We start from the raw sequence: 12,894 nt of genomic DNA, 5'->3' as shown, positions 1-12,894 counted from the left end.
AATAGTTCATTTTTGCTTTTGTGTCCCTTGCCTTCATAGATGTATCTTGCAAGAAGTTGCTGTGGCTGAGTTCAAAAAGGGTGTTGCCTGTGTTCTCCTCTAGGATTTTGATGGATTCTTATCTCACATTTAGATATTTCATCCATTTTGAGTTTATCTTTGTGTATGGTGTAAGAGAACAGTCTAGTTTCATTCTTCTGCACGAGGCTGTCCAATTTTCCCAGCACCATTTATTGAAGAGACTGTCCTTTTTCCAGGGGATAGTCTTTCCTGCTTTGTCGAATATTAGTTGACCATAGAGTTGAGGGCCCATTTCTGGATTCTCTATTCTGTTCCACTGATCTATATGTCTGTTTTTGTGCCAGTACCACACTGTCTTGATGATCACAGCTTTGTAGTACAATTTGAAATCCAGCATTGTGATGACCCTGGCTCTGGTTTTCTTTTTTAATATTCCCCTGGCTATTCAGGGTCTTTCTTGATTCCACACAAATCGTATTTGTTCCAATTCTTTGAAGAAAGTCCATGGTATTTTGATAGGGATTGCATTGAATGTGTAAATTGCCCTGGGTAGCATTGACATTATCACAACATTAATTCTTCTAGTCCATGAGCATGGAATATTTTTCCATCTCTTTGTGTCTTCCTCAATTTCTTTCACAGGTGTTCTATAGGTTTTAGGGCACAGATCTTTTACCTCTTTGGTTAGGTTTATTCCTAGGTATCTTATGCTTTTGGGTGCAATTGTAAATGGGATTGACTCCTTAATTTCTCTTTCTTCAGTCTCATTTTTCGTGTATAGAAATGCCACTGATTTCTGGGCATTGATTTTGTATCCTGCCACACTGCCGAATTGCTGTATGAGTTCCAATCTTGGAGTGGAGTCTTTTGGGTTTTCTAAGTACAGTATCATGTCATCTGCAAAGAGGGAGAGTCTGACTTCTTCTTTGCCAATTTGAATGCCTTTTATTTCTTTTTGTTGTCTGATTGCTGAGGCTAGGACTTCCAGTACTATGTTGAATAGTAGTGGTGAGAGTGGACATCCCTATCGTGTTTCTGATCTTAGGGGAAAGGCTCTCAGTGTTTCCCCATTGAGAATGATATTTGCTGTGGGCTTTTCATAGATGGCTGTTAAGAGAGCATCTGCCTTTGACTCATGTCGTGATTCCGGGGTCCTAGGATCGAGTCCCACATCAGGCTCTTGCAGAGAGCCTGCTTCTCCCTCTGCCTGTGTCTCTGCCTTTCTTTCTATGTGTCTCATGAATAAATAAATAAACTCTTTAAAAAAAAGACTCTTATACAAATACAAAGGAAATGCCCTTTTTCTGCCTCTATGTTGTACTCTTTTCAAGGTATGCTTGTACTTTTTTTTTTTTTTTTTGCTTTAGATTCAATGAAATAAATGAAATACTCAGCACCAATCACTGTCTTATATGTTGTGCACATAAAAAAAATAAGACCTAGCCTTATCCCAGGGGTGCAACCGTTAGGAAATGTAAGGAAGACAGATAGGTAACCTAACAATTATGTGATGTGTGTTATAAACAGGCCACCTGAGTGCCCTGTGGAAGGCAAAACACGATCTTCTTGGAGCAAGTCGGGTAAAATCTCGATGAGATGACACTGACACAGAATTGAAGAGAAAGGCTGGGCAGCCCAGGTGGCTCAGTGGTTTGGCACCACCTTCAGTTCAGGGTTTGATCCGGGAGACCTGGGATCAAGTCCCACATCAGGCTCCCTGCATGGAGCCTGCTTCTCCCTCTGCCTGTGTTTCTGCCTCTCTCTCTCTCTGTGTCTCTCATGAAAAAATAAAATCTTAAAAAAAAAAAAAAAAAAGAAGAGAAAGGCCATTCTAGACGAGAAATGAGAAGGACAAAAGGGACAGAAATTTGAAAATCTGCAACTCAATGTCTGGCTTGGTTTCTAGCTTAGAAAAAGTTAATTTTGGATTTATACAAGTCACCATATTATAATTACTTTTGAAGATGATGGATTTTTTTTTCATTTGTTAATGAGAATAATTTTTGTAATGGGAGATGATAAGTTTATTTCATATAACAAAATGTTTTGATTTAATGGAGGTAACACTGAAGTAGGAGTCAGCAGAGTGAAATTTGACTTGTGTGTGTATATATATATTCATCACTAGATATATTCATCACCCTGAAACTTAATAACTACCCTAACTCCCCAAATATCTGATGAAGATAGTTTTGACTGGGCAGCATGTATACTGAGAGAAAGAAATAACTCATTTACATGTATTCTTTTTTTGTTTTTGTTTTTTGTTTTTTTGTTTTTCATTTACATGCATTCTTGACTCTGTCCCTGTAGAGGAAAGGGAATGAATTAGAAAGAGGTAATTAAATATGATGGCAGGTGAACTAGAGCCTATATTAGATTCTGGGCTGCTGGGCTGCATGAAGCACAGGGGGAAAAATACCATGAGTTTTAAGTTTTAAACATGGAAACAGCCTAAGAGTCTAGCAATGGATGAATTGATAAAGAATGTGTGGTCTATATATTGGATGGTCCCAAGTTATGATAGTTCAACTTGTGAGTTTTCAACTTTACGATGGTAAAAATATATATTCAGTAGAAATTTTGAATTTTTATATTTTTTCAGGTTAGTGATATTTGGTCCCATCCTCTCTTATGATGCTGGCAGCAAGCTGCAGCTCCAAGTCAGTCACAGGATCATGAGGGTAAGCAACTGATACACTTGCAAGCATTCTATACCCATAGTGTTTTTCACTTTCAGTATATTATTCAATAGATTACTTGAGCTGAGCAATATTTCATTATAAAGTAGGCTTTGTGTTACATGAACCTGCCCTATTATAGGCTAGTGCAAGTATTCTGAGCACATTTAAGGTGGGCTAGGCTAATCTATGATGTTTAGTAGGTTAGATATATTAAGTGCATTTTTAACTTACCAAATTTTTAACTTGCGATGGATTTACTGGGATGTTATCCCATTGTAAGTCACAGAAGACCTGTATAATGGGGTATTATCCAGCCATTAAAAAGGAGGCTATTGCCCTACGACCCAGCAATTGCACTGCTGGGGATTTACCCCAAAGATACAGATGCAATGAAACGCCTGGGCACCTGCACCCTGATGTTTCTAGCAGCAATGTCCACAATAGCCAAACTGTGGAAGGAGCCTCGGTGTCTATCGAAAGATGAATGGATAAAGAAGATGTGGTTTATGTATACAATGGAATATTACTCAGCCATTAGAAATGACAAATACCCACCATTTGCTTCAATGTGGATGGAACTGGAGGGTATTATGCTGAGTGAAGTAAGTCAGTCGGAGAAGGACAAACATTATATGGTCTCATTCATTTGGGGAATATAAATAAGAGTGAGAGGGAATAGAGGGGAAGGGAGAAGAAATGGGTCGGAAATATCAGAAAGGGAGACAGAACATGTAAGACTCCTAACTCTGGGAAACGAACTAGGAGTGGTGGAAGGGGAGGAGGGCGGGGGGTGGGGGTGACTGGGTGGTGGGCACTGAGGGGGGCACTTGACGGGATGAGCACTCAGTGTTATTCTGTATGTTAGCAAATTGAGCACCAATAAAAAATAAATTTATTATTAAAAAAAAAGGAGGCTATCCTGCCATTTGTAGTAACATGGATGGATCTTGAAGGCATTATGCTAAGTGAAATAAGTCAGAGAAATACAAATACTGTTTGATTTTATTTATATGTTGAATCTTAAAAAGAAAAATGTAATCGAGACCTAGGGAGGGATAATTGGAAGAAGTTGGTCAAAAGGCACAAACTCCCTGTTACAAGATAAATAAATACTAGAGCTGCAATATACGATATGATGACTATAGCCATCACTGCTGTATGGCATATATGGGAATTGTTATGAGAGAACATCCTAAGAGTTCTCATCATATTATTTTTCCCCTTATTTTATACCTATAGGAGATGATGGATCTTAACTAAACTTACTGGGCTTGTCTCATCACAATGTACGTAAGAAGTCAAATTATGTTGCGCACCTGAATCTTATATACAGTGCTGTGTGTCATTATATCTCAATAGAACTAGGAAAAAAAAAACAAATAAAAATGGATTTAAAAAAATCTTAAAGGAGGATGCCTGGGTAGCTCAGTGTTTGAGCATCTGCCTTCAGCTCAGGGTGTGATCCTGGGTCTGGGGACCGAGTCCCGTATCAGGCTCACTGCGAGGAGCCTGCTTCTCCCTCTGCCTATGTCTCTGCCTCTCTCTCTGTGTCTCTCATAAATAAATAAACAAACAAACAAACAAATAAATAAAATCTTAAAAAAAAGTCTTAAAGGGAAAGATGAATGTGTGGCCAAGACAAATTTATTCAATCTTATAAAGCCTTGCTGTTCCAATATTGAGAAACAGGCAGTAACAATTAGGGAAATACAAAAATTGCAGACCACCACCACACACATTTAGGCACCATCATTGTTTTTAGTCAAAAGGTGATGGATAATTACTAACATTGAATGCCTATTAACTGCCAGGCACTATGCTAGATACTTTAAAAGTACAATTTCAGTTAACACACACACACACTATCCTTTTGAGATAGTTATGTTACCCTTTCGTAGAGAAGTTATCTTCTCTAACTTCTTTTGTCTTTTGGTAGTGTAATCAATTTAAATGTAAGTCTGTGTTACCAAAATTTTCTTTATTTATTTTTTCCTAAACCACATTCCCATTTTTCCATACTGCTCTCATCAAGATGGAGACAAGTGAATAGCTTACGAAGCTAAATTTAGCTGGCCCAAGAGCACAAGAATCAATAAAGAAACTGCAGAGTGAATAAATCTCTTTCTTCTTGAAAGGATCCATGATATGAATTCACATGATCCTATCTAAATTAAGCCTGACTTTTGCTCAGTAAGTGGAAATAATTTATGTTAAGTGACAAATAAGAAGTGTTCACTAAGTCTTCAAACATCTATTTGAAACCATGTTCTGGGGATTGTGGGCTTTTGTGGTCATCTGATCCTTATGTATTCTAGGAAGGTCTGTAATAAAGATATTTCCTGGGTTTAAACAGAAGGCCAGTTTGACGGGAAGACTTTGAGATAAGACTATTGTTTGAACTCTTAATTAGCAGATGGGTCCCTTTGAAAAGAAGCTTGAGGCACCACTGCTTTGTTCTTGAACAGAAGAGAGATTACTTTCAGGATAATCTATAATTTACAGGATTTTGAAAGCTGATTGGATAAACTGAGGGTTCAGTACCTATGGCAAAGAAGAGGGGGTGGTCCTTTTTTTGTTATCAGGCACCATGCCAATCTAGCAGATGGTTGAGGTATATATTGAAGGTGTTTCTGTATTAAACGGATAAAGCAGCTTCCAGGGGCAATGGAAGAAAGAGCTTCACCATGATTGGAAACCAAAACTCTTTTTAAAATGCAGACTCTGGCACCTGAGAACACTTTGGAGAATGGAGATCAATACAGCTCATAAGAAACCGGCCTAATGACATTCATGAATTAGGAGACAAATTTGGTGGCCAAGCCATGTTTGGGAACAAATATAGCAATAAAATGGGCTCCACCAAATCCCACGGGGAGAGACAGTGCAAATTCTATTAGTAAATCATGATGTAGTACCTATGTTGTGTGAGTCACTGTGAACAAAATTTTAAGTTTATAAAAATGATGCGATATGGCAATTTGAGGAAGTTACTGAACAAGAGCATGATTAACTTTAGCTGAATTAATCATGAATCTGCCACCTGCCTACAGGTTGCTTCTCCCACCAGAATCTCAGAGATCCTCACTGTTTTTGTTTTGTTTTGTTTTTTGCCTTGGAGCTCCATGCTATTCTACTTGCTTCTGCAAGGCTCTGATCCTCAGAGTTATTCTTTAGGGTTTTACTCTTGGCAGAGCTCTGTTAATCTGAGAATCACAAGAATCTGAAAGGAAAGAAATAGCTTCAGTATGTGTGTATTTTAAAGCTGGGATATCTGTAAATAGTATAACATTAAGAATGGTAAATATTCCCACAATGTTGCCTAGGCTGTACAAACCCCAAAAATATGTAGGGAATTCAATGTAGCATGATTTCTGGGTAAGATTCATTTGCTTGAATCTAAATATTTTAGAAGAGTGCAGTCATGTTAGGATTTAAGTTTTAAAGCATGATTCGACAAAATGTCAATAAATGCAAATGAGGTTTGTAAAACAAGTTTCATGTGAACCAATATATTGCTCAGCTCACAGAGTTTGCATTTAATTGAAGCTGATCTCATTACACTCTAGGGGATGTAGTCAGAGCTTTGACCTACCTAACGTCAACACCATTATTGAATCTTTTTTCCTTAATAATGTTTATCAGTATTTGTGTGTGCATATGTATATACATATTGATTGTAACTGGCTATAAAAGTGTATATAAATAGATAATATTTCAGCATTTATTCCTTAGGATTAGTGCTTTTCATTGAAAGTGTATGATGCCAAGTAAAAATAGATACCATTTTCAGGTGCAAAATGTGAACAATTTTATAACCTAGATGATTTTCTTCTCTTTTTCTTGTTTTCAAATCTACCAATTTTCAGCTGAGAGATTGTGTTTTACTTGGAGGTCTGCAAATATAAGATTATAACTCTAATCACAGTGTCATGCTTATGTGATGTAACCACAGCTCAAACCATCAGCAGAAAGCTCTGAGAGTCCAAGATTTTCAATCACAAGAGTAAAATCAAGCTGATTAAATATCATAAATTACAGCCATGAAACACATAGACAAGGTAAAGATGTTATTTAACCCTTCTAGGAAGTAATCACTAGATATTCCAAATATTCTGCTTGTCAAATTTATATGAATCATTTTTAGTTATATCACTTTTAAGATTATAAAACAAATTATTAAAAACATGACAGTTGCAAATTTGTGGCAAGGGTTGGTTGACACAAAATAAAATTTAAACAGGAGTTGGCAGATCTTTAGTGTTTTTCTTCCACTTTGACAGATGTCAAATGTCTGGTGTGTGTTGACAAATGTCACTAATGCAGATGTATACGTCCAAAGAGACAAGCACATAGAAATTATTTGTGCTATTTTGCTCTTGACAAATTATTAAAATTATTTCATTATTTATGGTATTATTTTCAGGTTTTCTTTCAAAGAGCTTTTTATGATTCTTCTAATTAAGAATGATTAACTGTGTCTGTGTATAAAATTATTAGCTATAAATTCCTAGTGGCTTGGGATAAAATCTTATATGTGTTTGATGATAAAACAACAGGAAAACTCAAAAGTAAATTACCAGAGAGGTCATCCTAACATGATTCTCAAACCAGAAGACAGAAAGTGAAAGATTCAGTAAAACAAATTATTTGTTATGTAATGAAAGCAGAGCACATATGTTTGACTGAATTTAATGGAAAACAAAAACTCCAATTAAATCTAATTACATTAGTGCATGGTTTGCATATGCTAATAGCAGCTTATCAAACTTAGCAAAGTTAAGCTTTTATGTTTATGTATATATCTTTCATTTTATTTTTTAAAAGATTTTATTTACTTATTTGAGATAGAGAGTGAGACAGAGAGATAGCAAGAGAGCACAAGTGGGAAGCAGGGAGAGGGATAAGCAGGGAGCTATGCGGGCCTGGATCCTAGGACCCATGACCTGAACCCAAAGGCAGATGCTTAACTGACTAAGCCACCCAGGCACCCACATACACATCCTTTAATCTGAATATCAAAAAAGAGAAAGAAAATAAGGCACAGCTGAAAAATGAATATGGACTAATATCCACAAACAGGAATGAGCTACTAGTAAATTCAGACCAAGGCCTGAAGTCAATTTTTGTACTATTGACTGAGGCTTGGTGACTTGTAGGAGATAGAGTTCCCACATACTTGGGAAATCAAGCACATTATCTCCAGTTGAAAAGCAGTAATTACTGTAATAAATGAAGGCTGACTTTAGCTTAAACAAATGGATGCTTGGACAGCCTGGGTGGCTCAGTGGTTTAGTGCTGCCTCCACTTGATCCTGGAGACCAGGGATCGCGTCCCATGTTGGGCTCCCAGCATGGAGCCTACTTCTCCCTCTGCCTGTGTCTCTGCCTCTCTCTCTGTGCCTCTCATGAATAAGTAAATAAAATCTTTAAAAAAAACCCAAATGGATGCTTTTTGTTGAGTCAGCAGTTTACAAATACAACTAGCTCTATGAATTTGCTAAATGTTCTTCCATCTTTATATATTTCCACCAACACACACCAAAATCCCCCTAAAAATAGTGAACTCAGAGTAAACATTATTTCTCCCAATAGTATGAAATATCCAGAATTATTAAGTATAATTCTATCACCTTTATCACATATGAAGTCTTTTACAAAACCTCATCCAATGGGGCACCTGGGTGGCTCAGTGGTTGAGCGTCTGCCTTTGGCTCAGGGCATGATCCCAGTGTTCTGGGATAGAGTCTCCCATCAGGTTCCTTGCAGGGAGCCTGCTTCTCCCTCTGGCTATGTCTCTGCCTCTCTGTGTCTCTTATGGATAAATAAATAAAATCTTTAAAAAAAAATCATCCAAGAAGAAAGAATATATGTATATATACAAACATATTCATGTATATATTCAAATTATATAATTAATAATCACATTTAATAAATATGAGGATCAGGCTTTCTCTGACTTAATTATCATTGAAGCAAATTATTTACTGGTTTTAGCTAGGGCATTCTGCCTTATTTAAAGAAAATGAAGGACAAGAATAAATCAAATTGCATTTTAATTTAATAAACTGGACATTTGGTCAGTGATTCACCTTGGCTGCAAGCCTAAGACTATTTTTTTTTTAACATCTTATTTATTCATGAGAGACACAGAGAGAGAGAGAGAGAGAGAGAGGCAGAGACACAGGCAGAGGGAGAAGCAGGCTCCATGCAAGGACCCGGACATGGGACTCAATCCCAGGTCTCCAGGATCAGGCCCTGGGCTGAAGGCAGCACTAAACTGCTGAGCCACTGCCCCACTGCCCCAAGCCTAAGACTTTGATGTGACAAGAAGGAAGACTGTGGCCTGAACCTCCCACAAAAACAGTGGTTCTCTACGTTTTTGGAACATTAGAATCATCTAGTGGAAATTTTAAAACAAGAATATCAGTGTATGTCTTCCACCCCTGGGGATTCTGATTTATTGGCCTGGAGCAGGTCCTGGGTATGGAAGCCCATGTCAATAATCATTCATTTGAAAAGAACAATGAGACTAGGGACAAGTTTGTCTTCTCTATTTGTGGAAATCTAGATTGTCTCTTTGAAGAATTCTAAACTTTTTCATGGTCATGTTATTTGAAAAACAGTGTAATATTCAATTTAAAAAGTATGCCAACCTAGTGCTGGTCAAGTAAAACAGGTTAGTTGAAACCATTTTACATGAAGTTAGGCTATTTCTGGAAGTAATAAATAAGGACATAACACTTGAAAATTTATTTTTTCAAGTTGTCTTCACTCATAAATAAATCCAATGTTCGTACTGGATATTATTGGAGTAAAATAAATGTATAATTGCAATGTTCTATAGATTATCTCTGTCCCCTAATGAGAGCAGAAACCTAATTATAGGACCTTCTCTTTTTTGTGTTTTTTTTTGAAATTTATTTATTTTTATTTATTTTTAATAGCTTCTGATTTTTTAAAATGATCAATTCTTATTGTTAACATTTATTTGATATTTACAATGCACTTGTCACTTGTAAAGTGATAGGCTTCCGTGATCATCCTTTAATTTTCACACAACCACATGAATTAGATACTGTTAACATCATTCTAAGCCTTAGAGAAGTCACTTAGCTCAAAGTCATATTACTAGAATATCTTAATTAATATAGACACAATCCATGTTCTTGGATGGGAATGACCTACAAAGGCAATCATACCCTTGCCCTATCCTATTTGAAGGGCTACTACAAAGCCATATTAATGAAATCAGTGTGGTACTGGTGCAAGAACAGATGTATAGATTGATGTAACAAAACATTGTAATGTAACAAATGTAATGTAACAAAAACTGTAAACTGTAAAAAATGTAATGTAACAAAACTGCCTGCTTAGAGGCAGGCCCATGTATATATGGGGATATGACTGTGAAAAGTTGCTACCAATGGAGAAAGCATAGATGGCTTTAGTAGATGGGATGGAGAAAAATGACTTACTATCTGAAGAGAAATAAGACACTATATAAAAGTGGTCATATTATGCATTGTAAAGCAAAATTAAAAGCAAACCTGTTATTAGAAAAAATGTAGAAGCTTATTTTTGTGACTAATTTAAAAGCAAAACTGTATGGTAAAATGAGATGTTATGATTTATATGAAAATGAAGGATATCTTTTTTTAAAGGATTTTATTTATTATTTATTTGAGAAAGAGAGAGCACACAAGCTACAGGGGCAGAGAGACTCCCTGCTGAGCAGGGAGCCCAATGTGGGGTTCAATCCCAGGACCCTGGGATCATGACCTAAGCCAAAGGGAGATGCTTAACTGACTGAGCCACCCAGGAGCCCCTGAAAATGAGGGATTTCTGTTTAAGACACCATGGATAAAGAAAACAGACAAATGATTAAAGGGAAAAGATATCTGAAATATGTAAAATCAATAAAGAACTCCTGAAAATCAACAGGGAAAGGGTGATGACATGAGAAATGAACAATGTACATAATCAGTCAATTTATAGAAGAGGAATCCCAAAAGATCTTTGCATATAAAGTGATACTTCAACGTGTTAATAATAAAATAAATGAAAATTGAATGGTATAATATGGTTATACATCTCGTAGACTGGCAAATTCATGAACTTCTCAGGAGTAGCCATTCTGGAGAGCAATCAGGCAACCTGGCAAGTCCAATTTACCTCTAGGTGAAAAAACTAAGTATTAGATCCAATTTGGATTGCACATATTAAATTTATATTATGAATTCCATGCCTACTATGAGTAGTAATAAAGGAAGCATGCTTCCTAAATTTATATTAACACTGATATTGTTAAAATAATTATATTTATGCATTGTTTTGTCCAACTTAGAAACAAGATTTGTGGAAGAAAGAGTAAAGGGGATTGAAAAAAGTCTCAGTGTAACATTTATGTGGTGGAAAGAGTACATCACACAGTTATATACCATTAGACTGAAAGATGTCAACCAATCTCAGTGATGTTGGTTATGGCCATCAATTGGTATTTATAGACCTCCTGCTGTGTATATGGCTCTGGGAAACATTTATTTTTGTAGGCGGGATTGCCTCTGCCAGTTGCTGAGGGTTTCTAGAAGTCTTAGCTTGGATTCTAATTTCTACTTGTTTTGTTCTTGTTAAATATGAAGTAAGGTTATATATATGGAAAGTCCTTCATTATCCTGGGAAATCTTATAAATCTAGTTATGGTAACAGAGTTCCTATTCACATAGATGAATGCCTTGCTCAAAATTAAAGCAACTTGACTAGCTGAAGAAAATACAGTTCTAACAATTGTTTCTTTTTAAAAAAGCAAATATTCTACTTGAAAAATAAAAAATAAAACACTTGCCATATAAGGGAAAAGACAGTTTCTTTGTTTTGCTAGTTAAGAGGTTTCCTAAAGCCTATAAATCAGAGATTTACTATATTTACCATTTATGAGCTCCCTCTGGGAAACATAAAGCTGTAAATTTTATATTAGAATCTCCTAGTACAACTCATTTTTATTATTGCGATGTCACATTCTCAGAGTTTCATTAAATTAGCAACATTTTTAATGAACCTTAATTGCTTTGAATAGTTTTTCTTTCAGTACACTAACACTGCATGAGAAAATGAGACAATTCTATTTTGATAATATGGGACAGTCTTTGAACTACAGACTTTTTCTTTAAAAAAAGATTTTATTTATTCATGATAGACATAGACATAGAGAGAGAGAGAGGTGCAGAGACACAGGCAGAGGGAGAAGCAGGCTCCATGCCGGGAGCCTGACATGGAACTCGATCGCGGGACCCCAGGATCCCGCCCTGGGTCAAAGGCAGGCGCCAAACCGCTGAGCCACCCAGGGATCCCCCTGAACTACAGACTTTTATTTTATTCATGTATTATGAACTTAAATCAACAATGAACTGGGTTTAGTGCATTCATTACTCAAGAATGAATTATTTTTGCAAAGACTCAAAGTCTTAAGCAAGTGCTAACTCCTAAAACCACGTTCAACTTTATTTATTTATTTATTTATAATTTTTTTAAAGATTTTATTTACTTATTCATGAGAGACACAGAGAGAGAGAGAGAGAGAGAGAGAGAGAGAGGCAGAGACACAGGCAGAGGGAGAAGCAGGCTCCATGCAGGGAGCCCAACGTGGACTTCTTACCGGGTTTCCAGGATCAGGCCCTGGGCTGAAGGTGGCGCTAAACCGCTGAGCCACCGGGCTGCCCCCACGTTCAATTTTAATTAGACTACTTCTGAGTAAGTACTGGATTGAATGATGTACTACATCATTAAAATGTTCATGATAATGTAGAAAAATTTGGTTACAAACAGTCTGCATGGATTAAAAAATAAAAAAAGTTAAAACACAGTATACATACACCAAAACACAAGAAGTACAAATTGCAAGTACTTATCATCCTCATATTCATTATCTGAGTACACAAAGTACTGAAGTTGCATGGGAAAGTGAATGATTTTATAACAGTAATATATCCGCTTACAAAGTCATCAGTTATAGATCTATTCCTCTCAAACATCCCACCCCACTTCCATCTAGCACTTATCTCCACTCATTGAGTCAGTCTTTAAAGATCCGCCTCAGCTAATCCAATAATCCAAAGCAAAAACAACACATATTTTACCATAGATACAAGAACCTAACAAAAGGAGAAATTTCCATGAAAATGTTATTGGAGAAT

At 36.4% G+C, this 12,894-nt stretch overlaps 1 protein-coding gene and 1 long non-coding RNA gene across 11 annotated transcripts in view; one reads left to right on the top strand and one right to left on the bottom strand.

Moving 5' to 3' along the window:
• The window catches only part of ROBO1 (roundabout guidance receptor 1), a 1,125,490-nt gene that overhangs the window by 480,625 nt on the left and 631,971 nt on the right, over positions 1-12,894 (bottom strand). The window lies entirely within an intron of this gene.
• The window catches only part of LOC102153268, a 28,010-nt gene that overhangs the window by 6,263 nt on the left and 8,853 nt on the right, over positions 1-12,894 (top strand). For all 4 annotated transcript variants that reach the window (XR_005382099.1, XR_005382098.1, XR_005382097.1 and 1 more), the window contains 4 exons: positions 2,627-2,705; positions 3,945-3,991; positions 4,738-4,895; positions 6,572-6,763. This is a non-coding gene — a long non-coding RNA (uncharacterized LOC102153268). The remainder of the gene's footprint in view (positions 1-2,626; positions 2,706-3,944; positions 3,992-4,737; positions 4,896-6,571; positions 6,764-12,894) is intronic.

Source organism: Canis lupus, chromosome 31 (genome assembly GCF_011100685.1).
Source record: "Canis lupus familiaris isolate Mischka breed German Shepherd chromosome 31, alternate assembly UU_Cfam_GSD_1.0, whole genome shotgun sequence".
NCBI classification, from domain to species: Eukaryota; Metazoa; Chordata; class Mammalia; order Carnivora; family Canidae; genus Canis; species Canis lupus.
Note: the sequence above shows the minus strand (reverse complement) of the source record. Positions and strands in the feature narration are given on the sequence as shown.